General features: G+C 32.1%; 1 long non-coding RNA gene across 1 annotated transcript; it reads left to right on the top strand.

Moving 5' to 3' along the window:
* The first annotated feature begins 2,260 nt into the window (after positions 1–2,260).
* On the top strand, positions 2,261–5,022 carry LOC136221603 (uncharacterized). The gene is made up of 5 exons (XR_010685212.1): positions 2,261–2,434; positions 2,524–2,703; positions 2,901–3,086; positions 4,031–4,159; positions 4,509–5,022. It is a non-coding gene; the product is annotated as an uncharacterized lncRNA (long non-coding RNA).
* Positions 5,023–5,664: the final 642 nt, after the last annotated feature.

Below are 5,664 nucleotides of genomic sequence, written 5' to 3'. Positions count from 1 at the left end.
ATTAAATTTTTGTTTTACACATGCCATTTTTATGATTAGATCTTTATATTATGATTTAGATGCATAAATTATGTTTATTTCATGATTTTAAATTTGATTTTAGGTAATTAGTTCGAATTTGAAGATTTAGGCGATTCTCTGCCGAGAATTTGGAATTCTCGGTCGAGAATTCTCCTTTTCAAAATTGTCCAAATAGGTAAGGTTTTTTCTGAACTTACCGAGAATATTTAATTCTCGGCCGAGAATCGAAAAAATAGGTTTCGACGCCTAATTTCCGCAGGGAAATCAGCGTGTCGCGACCGATCGCGACACGCGCGATTTTTGCACCATCAGACGTGAATCATCTTCATCATGTAGACAAACCCTTTTATAAACGAAAAATTAATTTTCTTCAATTCAGAAAGGTATAATTTTATGCCTTTTCGCATTAAAACAACACCTCATTTCATCTTAGCTTATATGGAGTTGGACTCATTAGTCGTTACATGGAGGTTCCAACTTTAACTCATATGGAGGCAGCAAAACGAATAGTTCGATACATCAAAGGTACACTGGATTATGTTTTATTTTACTCTTTCCAGAACAATTTCACATTGTATGGATTCAGTGATAGTGATTGTGGAGGAGATGTTGGTGATAGAAAAAGCACAACTGGTTTTGTGTTTTTTTATGGGAACTGCTGTTTTTGCTTGGAGTTCTAAGAAACAAGCAATTGTTACATTTTCAATATGTGAAGCAGAGTATGTTGCAGCAACTTCTTATGTTTGTCATGCAATATGGTTGACACGGGTGTTAAAAATTTTGAAGTTTGCTCTAGATGGAGCAACTGATGTTTTTGTTGATAATAAGTTTACTAAAGCTTCGAAGTTGGAAGATTTCAGCAGATTGAGAAATGTTCTTGGTGTTACTAAGGGATAAAAAAATTATAAGTTTAAGGGGGTGTGTTGAAATAATAAACTTATAATTAATAACTTTTAATTTGGTTCAGTGTATTATCCATGAGTCATTTCTGTATCTGTATTTATAGGGTGTCCAATAGTCATTTCTGTATCTGTATTTATAGAGAGTTAATGTTGTTTACTAAGAGTCATGTTTGTAATCTATAAATACCTATGAATACAACTAGTAGGACAAGAGAATTTTCTTCCATCAATTATACTCTTCCTCTGTTACCTCTGAAAGTTTATTTATTTGATCCAACATATATATTCTTATTTTTCATAATTATATTAATCTAAAGTTGTTTTCACTATCCAATTATTGTTATAGTTCAATAATTTTTTTGATTTATTCAAATTAACTATAGAATTTAATTTTAAAATTCAAGAGATAGATCAATCAAAGGCATCGGCCATAGAAGCTGACATACAGTTTTGTTATTTTACACCCTAAACTCCAAACCAGATTAAAAACCAAATTTTACACTGAACATCATTGGGTTATGTTATTTTGATTTCATTTTCCTCACCCCTAAGCAAATCCACGTCTCTCAAATTTAATCAAACAATGAAATCGTATAAGAAGAATACACATTACTTTCCAGGAAATGATGTATACTTGGCTCAAAACATCAACTATATCTCCGAACTTTTAAAATTTCAAATTACATATATTCTTGCCCAATTGCATTCAATAACTCAGTATTGTTGTCCGATTGCATCCAATAACCCATATTCCTTATCCAATTACATTCAATATCCTAAATTCTTGTCCAATGGCATTTCATTAACTCCAAAACCTCAATTGTCCCTGGAACTTTCAAAATTTCATAATTATTTGTCTATTTAGCATTTCCTTTTTTACACTTAGTGAGCACTTTGACACGTTACAAAGCATGTCTTTCATTTTGCATCCAACAAATTCTATTTCAAAATAGACGGTTTTTAAATACAATTGGACAAGAATATGGAATTTGAGAAAGCAACCTCATATGATGAAACTTGAAACTATTGGTCTAAAGTTTATAATTTGCTAGCTGTATGCGTGGTGTTTATTAAGATTTAGAATATATTAAAACTAACGATTTACTTAGTTTGATAATTCAAATTATTACTTGACATAATTGTAATTTGTCATTTGCTTACAATATTTGTTGTGTACTCAGTATCCACTGTAGAAGAACTGTGTGCCCTCTTTATATAAAACCACTTTTCAGAACTTTGTATAAATGAAGCCAATTCTCGTCAAATATCTTCCACTCATTTGTGTCTGCTTTTGTCTTCTCAAAGCTCCTATGTCTGGGCTAAATTTACACTCTCAAACCCTAAATCATTCTTATTCTCATAGCAGCCAACATCTACCAATACCTAAAATTCTGTAACCTTGTCTAGCTATCAGATTGGGAATAAGGCGGACGAGAAGAAATAGGGAAAAATCTGAATAGATATACACATCTATTCCTTGTGTTTATTGCAAAACGCGGCAATAGAATTTGGTAACTCTTCTTGAATTTGAATTTTTTTTTTCTGGTTAGGTTTTGGATATTTCATCTTGACGTAATTTTGAGGTTTTATGCTGTTGCAGTTCCTTGCATAAGAGTCAAGTGAAGAAAGCTTCTCCTGAATTGACTCCTACTACAGGAGATTTCCACTCGTGGTGATTAGGATTTAGAGGTTGAATCACTATGTTTTTCCTAATGAAGAGGTTATTGGTGATGTTGATGTGAACGAGTTGGACAGTCTCACTCAAGAAATGAAATCTTTGGTATTGTTCTTGACTTGGATTGAACTTATTGGAGCTCCCTTTTGAGGAGAAATGAAGCAATTTTGGTTTTGTTAATGGACCTTTTACTAACTCTTGTGTTGTTACTTATAACATGACTTTGCTCAGACTTCATTATGTTGGTTGTATTTGCAGAATATGAAATTCATTAAGTTTATCTTTATTTATTTATTTTACAGGGCATACATGAAGAAGAGAAGCTATGGAGAATTCCCGATGGAACAAAATATGTTGTATTGTCTTCTATCAAGTGCATCAATGGATCTTCCAGACACTCAAAACAACAAAAAAGGAAGTTCTAACATGGATCGCAGAATGTTGCCGGCGAAAACGATCCCTTGTGATTCTGAAGAAGCTAACGGCAAGTAAGTGGAGTTTTAAATTAATAATTTCATTAAATTGTTACTTTAATTTGGACAAATTTTCACCAAAATGTAGTCTTATTGAAAAATTAAAGGAATTATTAAATGGCAAATTCTATAATCTTAATGATGGAAATTCAATTCCCCAATACATAATGTGCGAATCGTGTTTGCCTCTGCTTCCATGGATATTAACTCCATATGTTGGATGAGATAGTTTAAATTCAGCATAGAAGGAGTTCAATTGTTGTCATAAGAAAGCAATGAAATGGAAATGCATTTGTTAGAGTTAAAGCTCAATGGAAGCTGCTCGCGAAGAGGAAGAGAACATCGTAGATTTGATTGCCAAAATTTTGATAAAGAGTACTATTTAATGCTTATTTATTAAACCATTTGATGGACCGTAAATGAATTCTGGAAATGCTTTGTTCAGATTTGAGGTACCTGATAGTAGAAAGAGTTGCTCTTAGTACTTGAAAATCATTTTTGTAATCCTATAGCATAGCATTGCATATGATTATTAACCATGAAATTTCTCATTTAGAACATGCCTAAGACACATAAATTTCCTTATGGAACACCAAAATAATTATGGTCTCTATCGGAATCAGAATCATCATTGTACTCATCATCATCACTTGATTCCCACTAACCTGTGTTATTTTAGAAGAAAGAAATGAAATGATATCTCTTGGTGATATATGTAAGTTAGTTTAATTTTCATCAATCTATCATAATAAAATATGTATTGAAAATACTACCCTCCTCGAGTTTATTAGTGACATCAGCAACAATGATCTCATTGGCTGTGCTAGTAACGAGTGACACTCTTGAGTATAATTTTTCTGTAAGCTACATAATATCAAATGAGAAAAAATTAACTGGGCAAACCAAATTCAAAGATATTTCTGAGAAGTGAAAGTAATGTGTCTGTTCATATATTTCAGGGACAAGGATTACCAGTTGGTGAGTAGCTGCCAAGCTGAATTCTTTGCCAACGCAGACAATGGAAAAATGTGGAATAATGGGCTCAGAAAGAACCTCCTTCACTGCATTCCATAAATAAAAAAGAAATGGTGAGTCCAATTCTTACCTCTATTCATGTGATTTTGATTATATTATGTATATGAGTTGTGACCAGAAAAATATATTTAATTTGAATTCAGAAATTGGTAATTACAACAAAACTATAGAATGTATGCCATTCACTCTCTCATTTGCGTCCTTTTGCAATGGACCTTCATTGACTGCTTATGTTGTCATGCTTTCTGATCCCTGCATTGCTAAATGTATTTCTCTCGTTTTTAATTCTCTTTATCTGCAAAGAGGTATATATAAGTATTAACTATATATGCCTGCTTGATGTTGAAAACTTTATAATTTCTGTCATCAGTATGATGAACTAAACTTGAGGTTTTGGTTCAGGTTACTCAGAAGATCCAAGGTATAATTAGAGTTGAAAATCCGATAAAAGATGGATATTCTTTGAATATGATCATGGGAATAGAGTCGCTTGAGATTGAAGATGACCATAAAAGAACAAAAATTAACAATAAAGTTGTAATGCATCTAAACAATAAAAGGAAAAAAGACCAGATGGATGTGTACAAGCCAAACGACTTTGCTTTGGGAGATTTTGTTTGGGCCAAATGTGGGAAAAGTTTTTTCTGCGGTGGCCAGTGGTTACAAGCTCCTGAATCTGTTCATAGTTGTTCTATTCCAGGGGTGATGTCTTATAGGTATTCAAAAAGCTCATGACGTCAAAGAATGAAATAAAATTTAGGTACCAAAGTGCGAATTAAGGTAAAGTTCAAGTACCATCAGTACTCATCAAAATCGCATTGAGATACCATTGACGAGTAAAATATACTAAATTGTCGGATCATCATTAGTTCATGTATATTTTTGGGGTAAAATGTAATCTATGTATCAAAGTGTTAGCTAGGGTATATTTCATGTACCATTGATGTAATTTACTCAAGAATGAATTGAATTTCTTGTTTCTCTTCCAACTTTAATTGGTCTTGTCACTTTTATCTAAATTTGAATGAATGTGTAAAATCTATCATCATAAAATGAGTTTGCCAATATGCCTTTCATACCTTAATACTTGAAAAGAACGATTTCAATAATGACATAGAGATCATATACTATATTTGTTTCTGAATTATCTGTCGAATGAATGAACTGGTAAATACAATCAGAAAAAAGAGAAGTAAAAATGAAACTAGATTATTTTCCATCTTCGGTCAGATTCATTATTGAGGAATTGGGAAATGAATAAAATCGCAAAGAAGTAGACTGAGAATTACTCATTCAGGTAGACTATGGCTATCCATTGCTTAAGTACTGATAATTTCAATGAAACAGGAAAAGCCATGATTGTAAATGTATAAAAAAACCTTATAAATCAATCATACTTGAAACCAACTCAAATTCTGGGTCAACTTCCCAAAAGCATCAATTGAAACCATAAATTAAAGACAAAAACATAACGAACTAGAATTATAGAAAGAACAAACCCATTCATTGGCACTGCAAGTAGTGGAAAATAATTCATATTTACTCACTAATTCCTTTA

This window comes from Euphorbia lathyris, chromosome 3 (genome assembly GCF_963576675.1).
Source record: "Euphorbia lathyris chromosome 3, ddEupLath1.1, whole genome shotgun sequence".
Classification (NCBI taxonomy): Eukaryota; Viridiplantae; Streptophyta; class Magnoliopsida; order Malpighiales; family Euphorbiaceae; genus Euphorbia; species Euphorbia lathyris.
Note: the sequence above shows the minus strand (reverse complement) of the source record. Positions and strands in the feature narration are given on the sequence as shown.